General features: G+C 48.2%; 1 long non-coding RNA gene across 1 annotated transcript in view; it reads right to left on the bottom strand.

Annotated features, from left to right (window-relative positions):
• Window positions 1–14,876, bottom strand: part of LOC141171128 (uncharacterized) — a 56,499-nt gene that overhangs the window by 198 nt on the left and 41,425 nt on the right. Inside the window, exon 3 of the long non-coding RNA XR_012252323.1 lies at window positions 12,154–12,372. This is a non-coding gene — a long non-coding RNA (uncharacterized lncRNA). The remainder of the gene's footprint in view (window positions 1–12,153; window positions 12,373–14,876) is intronic.

Below are 14,876 nucleotides of genomic sequence, written 5' to 3'. Positions count from 1 at the left end.
AGAATTAGACCCCTATGTCTGTCGAGTAAACAAAATTTACAATAAATCCTAAATTAAAGCTCATACACCCCAAAATTTTATAAGAAATAACAATTTTCTGAAAATTTACATCAGGGGTGTCACCTCTAGTGAAGAGCGAACGTGCTCGTTACTGCTCAGTACTCGCCCAAGCATCACTGTGCTCGACGAGCTCGGTGAGTATTTAGGGGTTGCTCGGGCGGGAACTCCGGTCCCCTCCCTGCATGTTTGGCGCTCTTTAGCCATGCACTGTAATTCCGTAGCCATGTTGGTTGTGGGCATTACAGTGATTGGCTGGCCGCATAGCATCATCAGGTGTATATAAGACCAGGCGCCGCCATGCTCGTCACAGTCTACTCCGAAACCAGGCAGAGTAGGGAGAGCTGCTGCTGCATCACGGAGAGATTTGCTTCTTCACAGTTAGTATAGGTATTCCACAAAATATATATATATATATATCCATCTGAACTAACAGTTCTTCTGAGGAGTAATCCAGATGCATATATTGAGTGGTGATAGCAGGAATTAGGCAGGCAGGCAGTGTATGTGGGAGACTGCAGTGCATATAGTACAAGAGGGTCTATTGAACGTTCCTGCTTCTGCTGTTCTTACAGATATTTGTAGACATAGCCCCAGATATCAGGGCCCAGGGAAAAAAAATTTGATCTTAATCTTGGTTATTTGGTTAAAAAGCAATCCAGAGTACACCATTTTTCGGCACCATTTGCTTGATCTCACTGCAGAATAAAGCCAGATCTGTTCCATATTTCAGCGATAAAAATCCAGAAATTTAAACTGAACGTGGACAATATTGGCCTCCTTTTCTATTCTGTTGCTGTGTGTCGGTCAACCTATTCACAATAGGTATCTGTGAAGGATAGTATTAGCAAATAACAGGCCTGCTATTTAAAATCGTGGTTCTCTGTCAGACATAACACCTATAAAAGTGTTCCAAAATTAGACATTTCTTCCATTTTTACTCCGTTGCAGTGCGTCGGTCAAGCTATTCACACTATATGTCTGTGAAGTATAGTATTAGCAAATAAAAGGCCGACTATTTAAAACCGTGGTTCTCTGTCAGACATAACACCTATAAGAGTGTTTCAAAATCAGACATTTCTTCCATTTTCATTCCGTTGCAGTGTGTCGGTGAAGCAATTCACACTAGGTGTTTGTGAAGGATAGCATTAGCAAATAAAAGGCCTACTATTTAAAACCGTGGTTCTCTGTCAGACATAACACCTAAAAGAGTGTTCCAAAATCAGACATTTCTTCCATTTTCATTCCGTTGCAGTGTGTCGGTCAAGCTATTCACACTAGGTGTCTGTGAAGGATAGTATTAGCAAATTACAGGCCTGCTATTTAAAATTGTGGTTCTCTGTCAGACATATCACATATAACTGCGTTCCAAAATCAGCCATTTCTCGTGAACGTGGAAAATATTGTCTTCCGTTAAAAATGGGTAAGGTGCGTGGCAACGGACGGGGAAGTGGACACAATGGTTATGGTGCATGCAGAGGCCGAGGACGTGGCCGTGGGCAAGCTGAAATTGTGGCACGACAAACACCCACATCTTGTTGCTCGACCTTCCTGTCCCAATTACTAGGGAACCGCAGAACACCACTATTGAACACAAAGCAGTGTCAAAAGGTTATTGGTTGGATAGCAGACAATGCTTTCAGTCACTTAGCCACCACCAACACCACCCTGTCTTCCACACGTTCAAGTCTCAGTAGCCGTGAGTCTGGACTGCATATTCCTCACCCTGATCCTCCTTCCTCCCACCATGCCGAGAGCCCAGAGACAACTGATCCCACACATGGACACTCAGAAGAGCTGTTCACTTTTCCATTTTGTAGATTCGGGCCTCTCACCCAGACAGCTTCAATTGAGTCAAGAGGAGAACGCGTGTAGCGATGCCCAAATATTGGAGCAGCCATGGTCAAACGAAGGTGACGGTGGGAAAGTGCAATTTCATTTGCAAGAGGTGGATGATGATGATGAGACACAATTGCCAGAAAGTCAGAAGGAGGACCAGGGTGCAGAAGTGGAAGACGAGGTGGTGGATGATATAGTAACTTACCTAACCTGGCAGGGGGACATACAGAGCGAGGACAGCAGTACACAGGGGGAGGGAGGTGTAGCACTACAACAGGCAGGAAGAAGCAGCATGGTGGCTGCAGACACAAGGCGGGAAAGCGTTCCTTGTAACGTCAACACGACGGAAGTTGCCAGTACAACTGTTAGGTCTTCCTGAGTCTGGTTCTTTTTTACAGACTCTGCAGATAACAGGTAGCAAAACTAGTAGCCTGACCACCACCAGCATGATCAGGCACATGGCAGCAAAGCACCTGACTAAGTGGGCCAAAACCCAGGGTCCAGAAATAGTGTTTGCGGGTGACACCACTGCTTGCTCCGCTGTTGTGCGTGCAAACCAAACTCCTGTGCATGGCGCATGCCAAGCTGCCTCCCGCCCTACACCTGTCGTTTCCTACTCTCAACTAGCACCATCAGCAAGCATGTCCACGTCCTTGTCCCAGCGCAGCGTTGAGTTGTCTCTACCCCAGTCCTTGGAACGCAAGCGCAAATACGTAGCCATCGCCCCACAGGCAACACTTCTAAAGTCACATATTTCGCAAATGCTTGTGTTCTAAATGTTGCCTTGTAGGCTTGTGGACACGGAAGCTTTCCGCAACCTGATGGCGGCAGCCGTCCCTCGGTATTCAGTCCCCAGCCACCACTATTTCTCCCGGTGTGCCGTCCCCGCATTACACGAGCACGTGTCCCTCAACATTAGAAGTGCCCTCATCAACGCAGTTACTGGGAAAGTCCACCTAACCACGGACAAGTGCTTGTGGGCAGGGTATATAGCAGACTCCAGTGCATATAGCACAAGAGACTCCATTCTAGTTCTGCCTTCTGCTGCTGTTAGATATTTCTAGACAAAGGCCCAGGTCTCAGGGGCCAGGAATAATTTTTTTGGATCTTAATCCCCATTATTTTCTTAATAAGCAATCCAGAGAACACCATTTTTCTGTGCCATTTGCTTGTAGCACTGCAGAATACAGCCAGGTCCTTTCCATATTACAGCGCTAAAAATCCAGCTATTTAAAACTGTGGTTTCTCCGTCACACGGATCACATTCACATATAATTGTGCTGAAAATGCTGCCATTTTTGGCCTCCATTCAAATTTTTTTTCACTGTGTTACCAAAGTTTTTGGCACCGGTTTGCTGGTCAAAATAGTTACCTACAGGCCAGGTATTTAAAACTGTGGTTTGTCCGTCACACGGATCACATATACGTTTTCAGAAAATTCTGCCATTTCTGGCCTCCATTCTAATTTTTTTTCAGTGTGTCAGCAAAGTTTTTGGCACCGGTTTGCTGTTCAAAATAGTTACCTACAGGCCAGGTATTTAAAACTGTGGTTTCTCCAACACACAGATTACATATAACTTCGCTCCAAATTAAGCCATTTGTAGTGAGCATGGAAGATATTGTTCTCCATTTAAAATGGGCAAGGAGCGTGGCAAGGGATGGGGAACTGGACGTGATGGTGATGGTGCATTGAGAGGCGGAGGCCGAGGCCGTGGGCAAGCTGAAATTGTGCCACAACAAACACTCACATCTTCTCGCCCGACCTTCCTGTCCCAATACCTAGGGGACCACAGCACACGACTATTGAACCCAGAGCAGTGTCAAAAGGTTGTTGGTTGGATAGCGGATAATGCTTCTAGTCACTTAGCCACCACCACCACCACCACCCTGTCTTCCACACGGTCAAGTCTCAGTAGCCGTGAGTCTGGACCACATATTCCTCAACCTGATCCTCCTTCCTCCTACCATGCCGAGTGCCCAGAGACAACTGATCCCACACTTGGACACTCTGAAGAGCTGTTCACTTTACCATTTATAGATTCGGGCCTCTCGCCCGGTCCACTTGAAGCGCAGCAAGAGGAGATCGCATGTAGCGATGCCCAAATATTTGAGCAGCCACGGTCACACGAAGGCGACGGTGGAAAGGTGTCACAAGAGGTGGACAATGATGAGACACAATTGCCAGAAAGTCAGGAGGAGGACCAGGGTGCGGAAGTGGAAGACGACGTGGTGGATAATATAGTAACTGACCCAACCTGGCAGAAAGACAGCAGCACACAGGGGGAGGGAGGCTGAGCACCCCAACAGGCAGGAAGAAGCAGTGTGGTGGCCGCAGACAGAAGACAGGCAACCGTTCCCCGTAACACCAACACACAGGAAGTTGCCAGTACAACTGTTAGGTCTTCCCGAGTCTGGTTGATTTTTTAAAGACCCTGCCGATAACTCCAAAAAGGCCATTTGCACCACCTGCCAGGCCAGCATCAGCAGGGGTGGCAAAACTAGCAGCCTGACCACCACCAGCATGATTAGGCACATGGCAGCAAAGCACCTGACTGTGGGCCGAACCCCAGGATCCAGGAACAGTGTCTGCGGGTGGCACCTTTGCTTCTTCCACTGTTGTGCATGCAAGCCAATCCCCTGTCCATGGTGCATGCAAAGATGCCTCCTGCCCTGCACCTGTCGTTGCACACTCTCAAGTAGCAGCATCAGAAAGCACTTCCACGTCCTTGTCCCAGTGCAGCGTTCAATTCTCCATACCCCAGTCCTTGGAACGCAAGCGCAAATACGCAGCCAACGCCCCACTACTAAATCCCCACATTTCACGACTGCTTGCACTCAAAATGTTGCCTTTTAGGCTCGTGGAGACAGAAGCATTCCCCAACCTGATGGCGGTGGCCATCCCTCGGTACTCGGTCCCTAGCCGCCACTATTTCTCCCAGTGTGCCGTCTCTGCATTACACAAGCACATGTCCCTAAACATTAGCCGTGCCCTCAACAACGCAGTTACCGGAAAAGTCCACTTAACTACGGACACATGGACAAGTGCTTGTGGGCAGGGACGGTACATCTTGCTGACGGCACACTGGATTAACATAGTGGAAGCCGGGACCCAGTCGGACCTTGGGACGGGACACGTCCTCCCGACGTCAAGGATTGCGGGCCCTAGGTCAACCAGGTTGCCCTCACAGTCTACAGCTCCTGCACCTCATCCTCCTCTTCAGCCTCCATCTCCGAAATGACCACATCAGTCACAAGCTGGAAGCACTGCAGCACTGCCTCGGCCAAGCAGCAACAGGGTGTGCTGAAGCTAATATGCTTAGTTGACAAACCGCACAATGCTCAAGAGTTGTGGACAGCTCTGAAAGAGCAGGCAGATCTGTGGCTCACACCGCTGAACCTACAGCCAGGCATGGTCGTGTGTGACAATGGCTGGAACCTGGTGGCGGCTCTGAGGTGAGGCGAGCTCACACACGTACCATGCCTGGCCCATGTACTTAACCTCATGGTTCAGCAGTTTCTCAAATCCTTCCCGGAGCTGCCGGATCTGCTTGTTAAAGTACGCCGCCTCTGTGCCCATTTTAGAAAGTCACCTACAGCTGAGGGAGTACCTTGCTGACTGTACCAACGTCCTCCGTGATTCCTCTGTGCCTTATAATTATTAGGTATCCAAGCTGGACACGTGGAATGAACTGGCTCTCTATGCCTTGGAGGTCCTATCCTGCCCAGCGTTTTATCAGAGCGGGTTTTTAGTGCCGCTGGTGGAATTATAACTGATAAGCGCATCCGCCTGTCAACTGAAAATGTTGACAGGCTGACTCTTATAAATATGAACGAGGGCTGGATTGGGCCAGACTTCTCAACACCCCCGAATGATAGCAGCGTAACATAAACTCAAATCCACTGTCTTTTTTTGGGAGGTGTATTCCCATGCACCTCTTCACACCCACTCATGGGTATATGGTTCTTGATTTTGTCTATTTGCTCTTGTCCTCCTCCTTCTCTTCATCCTCCACCACCATATCACCAGGGTGACCGTGGTCCGTGATGCAACACCCACATAATTTTTTTAAAGGGTGTTTATGATGCCTGTATAAAGAATTTTTATACAGTATGTTCATGTATACCCCCCAGGGGTAAATGTTTGTCAGCCCATACACTTAGTGCATGGGCATTACAAGTATAGGAGACCCGCTCCTTTCTAATGGGAACATTTTTTTTTATCAGGCCCTCCTCCATGTCTCTTCCAAGGGGCATTGGAGTGCCTCCCAATTTTTGGCAGCCATTGCATTCACTGCATAGGTAAATACAATGGGAGACCCACTTCCTAATAACGGGAACATTGTTTTCAGGAGGCCCTCTGACCTCCACATCTCTTCCAAGGGACATAGCCGGCTGATGGCTCTCTAAGAATAGTGAGGGCCGACTGCTGGCCCTTTAAGAATAGTAAAGGCCGCCTGATGGCCCTATAAAAATAGGCTTTGTGACTTTCAGAGTCCCTCCTTCATAAATGATGGACTTCATAAACGATGTGTCTGATGCTGGGTTGTGCACGCGTCTTCTTGTGCAAAGTGGCTTTGGAGATAAGTGGCAGCTATTTCAGTGGCCATGGACTAACATTCGTGTTCTTCTTCTCTTTTCACACAGGTACATGCTCTTCTCCTGCATAATTCCTCTGCTTGCTGTATATGCCGCCATCTAATGCTCTGCTCTCCTGATTCAACTCACTGGTACATGCTCTTCTCCTGCATAATTCCTCTGCTTGCTGTATATGCCGCCATCTAATGCTCTGCTCTCCTGATTCAACTCACTGGTACATGCTATTCTCCAGCATAATTCCTCTGCTTGCTGTACATGCCGCCATCTAATGCTCTGCTCTCCTGATTCAACTCACTGGTACATACTCTTCTCCTGCATAATTCCTCTGCTTGCTGTATATGCCGCCATCTAATGCTCTGCTCTCCTGATTCAACTCACTGGTACATGCTTTTCTCCTGCATAATTCCTCTGCTTGCTGTATATGTCGCCATCTAATGCTCTGCTCTCCTGATTCAACTCACTGGTACATGCTCTTCTCCTGCATAATTCCTCTGCTTGCTGTATATGCCGCCATCTAATGCTCTGCTCTCCTGATTCAACTCACTGGTACATGCTCTTCTCCTGCATAATTGCTCTGCTTGCTGTATATGCCGCCATCTAATGCTCTGCTCTCCTGATTCAACTCACTGGTACATGCTCTTCTCCTGCATAATTGCTCTGCTTGCTGTATATGCCGCCATCTAATGCTCTGCTCTCCTGATTCAACTCACTGGTACATGCTCTTCTCCCGCATAATTCCTCTGTTTGCTGTATATGCCGCCATCTAATGCTCTGCTCTCCTGATTCAACTCACTGGTACATGCTCTTCTCCTGCACAATTTCTCTGCTTGCTGTATAGGCCGCCATCTAATGCTCTGCTCCCCTGATTCAACTCACTGGTACATGCTCTTCTCCTGCATAATTCCTCTGCTTGCTGTATATGCCGCCATCTAATGCTCTGCTCTCCTGATTCAGCTCACTGGTACATGCTCTTCTCCTGCATAATTCCTCTGCTTGCTGTATATGCTGCCATCTAATGCTCTGCTCTCCCGATTCAACTCACTGGTACATGCTCTTCTCCTGCATAATTCCTCTGCTTGCTGTATATGCCGCCATCTAATGCTCTGCTCTCCTGATTCAACTCACTGGTACATGCTCTTCTCCTGCATAATTCCTCTGCTTGCTGTATATGCCGCCATCTAATGCTCTGCTCTCCTGATTCAACTCACTGGTACATGCTCTTCTCCTGCATAATTAATCTGCTTGCTGTATATGCCGCCATCTAATGCTCTGCTCTCCTGATTCAACTCACTTGTAGAATTCTCTGCTTGATATTTCTGCTTTATCTGTCCCATTCCACTCAATACTCACATATGTCTGTCCTTTCCCCACTGTTGACTTTATCTGATGTTTAGAGGTGCTAAACTGCAGAGCCTACAGAGTCCTAGCCCTGTCTTTGATCACCCAGCCATCTCCTGGTGAGATGACCAGCTGCTAATTTAGCCACAAGCAGCTCCCACAATGCCCCTCACCTGATGGTTTAGTGTGCCCTATATATTTAGAAGCACATGTGCTGGGTTGTGCACGCGTCTTCTTGTGCCAAGTGGCTTCGGAGATAAGTGGCAGTTATTTCAGAGGCACTTAGTCAGGGCAGGAGTCAGGTAACCAACACTTTGACCTCTTACTCTTTTAACTATGTTTCTGTTAGCTCTCACTTTTTCCTCTATAGTCCTCCACTTTCTAGTATCCCCTCAAATCCCTACACCTAGTAAGAAACTCTTCATCTCTCCCTCCACCCTCCCCATTCATCTCACCTCCTCCTCCGAATTATTCCTCAACATTCAATCCTGGATCTCCAAACACAGACAGCCACCTCATGCTCTCTCTTGCTCCCACCTGCTAACACTTTCTCTGCTCCTCCTCACTGCTGGAGACATCTCTCCAAATCCTGGTCCTTCTCGCCATATCCCCACAGTTACTTCTACCTCCTATCCACGACCTTCCACAAACTGTTGCAACCCTTCTAACCTCATACCCATCCAACTAATCCCCACTTCCTCAGTTGCACTAACAGGAGCTCTATGGAACGCTCACTCCGTCTGCAACAAACTTTCCTACATCCTCGACTTTTACATTACTAACAAACTTTCCTTCCTCGCCATCACCCCCTCTGACACAGCCTCCCCAGCTGCACTTTCATATGGCGGATTCCACCTTTCCCACACCCCCCGCCCCAACGGAAAACATGTCGGAGGCGTAGGTTTTCTCCTGTCAGATACCTGCGCTTTCACCCAAATATCACTGCCACCCTCTGTTACACTCCCCTCTTTTGAGGTGCACTGTGTGCGCATCTATTCTCCCTCTGACCTCCAACTGGCCGTCATTTACCGACCCCTAGGGCTAGCCACCACTTTCTTAGACCACTTCATCACCTGGCTGCTTCACTTCCTTTCCACTGACATCCCCACTATCATAATGGGTGACTTCAACATCCCCATTGACACTTCCCACTCGTCTGTCTCTAAGCTCCTATCCCTCACTTCCTCCTTCGGCCTTGCTCAATGGTCTTCGCAGCTACTCATAAAGATGGCCACACACTGGACCTCATCTTCACCTGCCTCTGTTCCCTATCTAACCTCTCTAACTCACCCCTCCCTCTCTCTGACCATAACCTCCTCACATTCTCTACCCTCTCATCTCTAAGTGCACAATCCCCACTCCACAAACTTGCACACGCTCGCAGAAACCTCAAACACCTTGACCTACACTAACTCTCTGAATCCCTCCTCCCTCTTACAGACATAAATTCCTTACACAATGCAGATGTTGCTGCCGCTTCATATAACACCACAATAGCTGCAGCTCTCGACTCGATCGCCCCTCTCACACATGCCAAATCTCGCACAATCAACAGGCAACCCTGGCACACCAAAGTTACTAAAGAACTGCGACGGACCTCCAGGGTTGCGGAGAGGAGATGGAAAAGGTCTCACTCCATCGAGCACTTCATCGCATTCAAATAATCCCTCACTATTTTCAAGTCCGCACTCACTACAGCAAAACAAACCTACTTACCATCTCTCATATCCTCCCTGTCTCACAACCCTAAACAGCTATTTAACACTTTCAATTCTCTCCTTCGTCCCCCAGCACCTCCTCCCTCTTCTCTCATCTCAGCCGAAGACTTTGCCTCATTCTTCAAGCAGAAGATTGACACCATCAGACATAGCTTTTGCCTAAAGCCCGCACAACCCCGCCTCATATCTACTCAACCTTCCTCCTCCAAACCCCACTTCTCCACCATTACAGAAGGTCAAGTCTACTCTTTACTCTCCATATCACACCACACCACCTGTGAACTTGACCCAATCCCATCCCACCTCATCCCTAACCTTACCACAGTCTTCATCCCAACCCTAACCCACCTCTTTAACCTGTCAATAACAACCGGTGTCTTCCCCTCATGTTTCAAACATGCCGCAATCACACCCATCCTCAAAAAGCCCTCCCTTGACCCATCCTCTCTGACTAGCTACCGCCCCATATCACTTCTCCCCTTTGCCTCAAAACTACTAGAACAACATGTCCACCTTGAACTGTCCTCCCACCTCTCCTCCTGTTCCCTCTTCGACCGCCTGCAATCTGGCTTCCGACCGCATCACTCGACTGAAACTGCCCTGACCAAAGTCACCAACGACCTACTATCTACCAAATCCAAGTGACACTACTCCATCCTCCTCCTTCTGGACCTGTCATCTGCCTTCGACACAGTGGACCATTCCCTCTTACTACAGATTCTCTCATCTCTTGGCATCACGGACTTGGCCCTATCTTGGATCTCCTCATACTTAACAGACAGGACATTCAGCGTCTCCCACTCACGCACCACCTCCTCATCTCGCCTCCTATCTGTCGGTGTCCCCCAAGGTTCAGTTCTAGGACCTCTGCTCTTCTCCATCTACACCTTTGGCCTGGGACAGTTCATAGAGTCTCACGGCTTTCAGTATCACCTCTATGCTGATGACACACAGATCTACCTCTCTGGACCCGATATCTCCTCCCTACTAACCAAAATCCACCATCTCATCCTTCTTCTCTGCCAGATTTCTAAAACTCAACATGGATAAAACAGAGTTCATCATCTTTGCACCCTCTCAATCATATCCCCCATCTGACCTATTCATCAACATCAATGGCTGTTCACTCTCCCCAGTCCCACAAGCTCGCTGCCTTGGGGTAACCCTGGACTCTGATCTCTCCTTCAAACCACATATCCAAGCCCTTTCCACTTCCTGCCGACTCCAACTCAAAAATATCTCCCGGATCCGTGCATTCCTCAACAAAGACTCTGCAAAAACACTAGTGCATGCCCTCATCATCTCCCGCCTCGACTACTGCAACCTCCTGCTATGTGGCCTCCCTTCCAACACTCTTGTGCCCCTCCAATCTATCCTAAACTCTGCTGCTCGACTAATCCATCTGTCCCCCCGCTATTCCCCGGCCTCCCCCCTCTGTCAATCCCTTCACTGGCTCCCCATTGCCCAGAGAATCCAGTTCAAAACCCTAACCACGGCATACAAAGCCATCCACAACCTGTCTCCTCCATACATCTGTGACCTAGTCTCCCAGTACCTACCTGCATGCAACCTCCGATCCTCACAAGATCTCCTTCTCTACTCCCCTCTTATCTCCTCTTCCCACAATCGCATACAAGATTTCTCCCGTGCATCCCCCCTACTCTGGAACTCTGTACCCCAACACATCAGACTCTCGCCTACCATGGAAGCCTTCAAAAGAAACCTGAAGACCTACCCCTTCTGACAAGCCTTCAACCTGCAGTAACCACCGCTCCACCACATTACTGCATGACCTCCTCTACCCTCACCTACTGTATCCTCAACCATCCCTTGTAGACTGTGAACCCTCGCGGGCAGGGTCCTCGCTCCTCCTGTACCAGTCGCTGACTCGTTTAGTTAAGATTATGTAAATGTTTTTGCTATGTATATCCCTATCACATGTAAAGCGCCATGGAATAATAATAAATAATAATAATAATGATATCTCACACACCACATGGCCAGATAAGGTTGTAAAATGTTAAAATGACATTTCCTAGTGAATGCATTTTTCACAGTTGAAAGCAATGCAAAAGTGAAAAAAACGCATCAAACGCTACATGTGAACATAGCCCAAGGTATGGAGCAGGATTTTTGTTTTTGGTTATTAATTTGCTTTATATACAAAAGTCATTACCCTGGAAAGGATGTTCCTTAACATATTTCCCAGAAAAATCCATTTTGCTTTCATTTTTGTATGTTTTATTGTGAGTCTGTAAAAGTGGCGTAATACCTCTGACAACGTTGTTGACAAAAGTGACCTGGGAGTCAGAAATGCTTCCAGGGGTCTTCCCCATGCTGTTCCCATGTCATTTGACCACTGTTTCCATTGATTTGGGCAATTTTTAGGCCCTCTGCAGACCTCCGGGGGGAGCCATCTGAAAAATGCTCAAGTTTCCCATAGACTTACATTGGGCTCGTTGCTCGGGTCGAGCACCCGAGCATTTTAGTGCTCGCCCATCACTAGTTAAGAGATATTTGTATTATTTGCAACAAAAAAAGCATTTCAAAATCTATGTAAAATAGGACTAAGAACTACTGTATAAGAGATAGTTAAAATACTTACTGTTTTCTAGGTTTGAAAAAGGGCAGACGATGCCACCACTTGGTTTCAACATTTGCTCCTTCTTGTTCTTCTTTTAGCTTTTTATATTTTACTTGTTTGTATTTCAGTATTTTATTCTTTTTCTCAGTCTCTTCTGTTTCCGTCTCCTCCGTAACATGTGATTTAGGCAATGAAGACATTTTTCTGGCAGATGGTAAGTAGATGATTTTGCTCTTCTTACTGTGAGTTCATATATGGGTGTAAAGTTAGTCTTTAAATGCCAGCGTTAAAAATATGGAACATTTGTCTATAAAATGAGATATAGGTATATAATAAAAGATGAGTGCCATGTATCATGAATGATAGTAAAGTTTCTCATGTAGTATATTATGTTTGCAAACTGAGGGGCACATACAACCTCCAGTATCCTATGTAACGTGATTATGGCCGAACTGGCCATCGGGCAAATTTGGCAAATGCCATGGGCCGCACTGACTGTGACACTGTTATCAATACCAGCGTCCTCACATCCGCAGGATGGCAGTACTGTTAACACCTGTGGCGGTGCAAAGAGCCACTGCGTGCTCAGTCACTTTTTCCAGCAGGATGCAAGCTACTTATGGCCTGCTGGAGGCCAATGTGACACAGAGGACATCGGGCGGCGCTATGACGTTACTGCTTTGCTTCTAGAGGTAGAAGAGGGGATGGAGGTTGCAAAGGTCCAGAAGCCTGAATTAGGTGAGTATAAGATTATTTTTTTACTTTTTGGGGGGCTCTGTGGGGACAGTCATACATTATGGGGAGCTGTGTGGGAACGTTTATATGTTATGGAGCCTGTGTCGGGACCAGTATACTCTATGGGGGCTATGTGGAGACCAGCATACTGTATGGGGTCTGTGTGGGGAGCAGCATACCCTATGGGTGCTGTGTGATGACCAGATTAATCTATGGGGCACTGTGGTGGGTATCGCACTAATTTGGGAGTTGTGATGGAAATCATACTGTGGGGGTATGGGGAGCTGTGGTGACCATCTTACTGTGTGGGGTGCTGTGGGGCATTGGAATTTGTGGTACAATCATAGTTGTAGGAGCATTTATATGTACACCATACTCTATGGGGGTCATGGAAGGGCGTGAGGACACTAAGGGCCTTCAAGAGGGGCAAAATGTCTAAGTGCCATATCCCTCTTCGTGTCTTGAAAAGTTGGAATGTATGTCCTTCTGTGACTGGACCTACATGTTATTACAGAACTTTTGCTATGGGGTCCCATGATTTCTATGTACACCCAGGGGCATTATTACAATAAAGATGTGTAGCGCCCCGAGGGTTCGGCCGCTACAGGGGTATTGCACCTCTGCCAGAGGTGTGGTATTCCACTCCGGGGTAAGGATGGAGTATGGACCAGGGCTCAGTTAGCAGCATACAGCACACTCACCCCATTTCCGAGGGACAGCTCAACGGTACTCCCATTAGTACAGTAATGCAGGCACGACAGACCATGTCCCTGTCTGGAGTGGGGAGGGGGGAGGAATACCCAGTGATGTAGGAGCAGATAGGGGTTGGTTCCTGAGCGTAGATAGGAGCCCATTGGTTGCTGGTCACCTGGGCTCATGGCTAGAGGGAGGTATATAAGGTGGGCACCATCTTAGAACAGTAGTCAGTTCAGTTCTGTCCAGTGAGAGAGGACAGGGAGCAGGGGCTTTGTAGGAGCTCTGCTCAGAGGCAGGCCTAGAGAAAAGGCCGGGAACGGAAAGGAACAAGAACAGCAAGGAACAGAAACAGAAAGGAACAGCAGAGAAAGAGAGAAAGAAACAGAAGGGCTCAGGAACAAGAAGGTGGAAGGGACCCTAAGAACCCACGAGAATCCAGGGTGAAGGGTCAGGCAGATTAAGGGTACCGGATCCCAAGTTGGTGGAGGAGAAACAACCCTCAGCCAAAGACCGGAGGCTGTGACCATTTATTGGTGCAGCACCTCATCAAACCTGCTAGGAAGGCACCATAAAGGACAGCGGGGAACGGGGCCCACGTTTACCTGCGCAGGTCCGCGGCAGCTGGACAAAAGTGGGTCACTGGTGAGGCAGGCCAGAGAAAGGAAAGAAGGGGGTCCTGAGCCATACTCCTGAACTGCCTGGGAGTTGACCGAGCCCCACACCTGGTGGACGCAGCACGGCTCGGGCAGTCATTATCAGCTGAAGTGACTTGGAAACTAACTGTGAGTAAAGACCCTGGACTGTAACTTGTTGTCTGTGTGCTCCTTCGCGCCTCCAGCACTACCGGTACTAGGACTCTCACCACCATCACTCCCACCATCCACTACACTGCCCTGGGGCTGCACTCTTCCCGTGGGGAGTCACACCACCTCAGCTGCACCCATCATCAGCCCCAGCGGTCTGCCCTGCAGCGGCGGTTCCTAATGATCGCAAATCCACGGGTGGCGTAGTCGGACATTATCAACAGCACTTAGCAGACTACCATTGGTCTGACCACCCTGAGCCGTGGGACCGGGCCGCCACTACTTCCCCCTTCGTTTCCCTACTGCCCGGATCCGCGTGCCCCACGGCCCAGGGGGCGAGTCAGATGCACTGATGGTGATTATTAAAAGGAGGCACAATAGGGGATTGTTATCATTATAGGGCAAGCACAGGAGGCAACACTATTATAAGAATGCAAAGGGGGTGTTTTTATTATTATAGGGAGGTAATTGTTCATTATTATAAGGCACCAAGGGGGAGTATTCTTAAAG

This window comes from Phyllobates terribilis, unplaced genomic scaffold, assembly GCF_046119375.1.
Source record: "Phyllobates terribilis strain yellow unplaced genomic scaffold, ASM4611937v1 Scaffold_1__5_contigs__length_1240528914, whole genome shotgun sequence".
Classification (NCBI taxonomy): Eukaryota; Metazoa; Chordata; class Amphibia; order Anura; family Dendrobatidae; genus Phyllobates; species Phyllobates terribilis.
The sequence above is the reverse complement of the archived record's forward strand: the minus strand, read 5'-3'. Positions and strand labels throughout refer to the sequence as shown.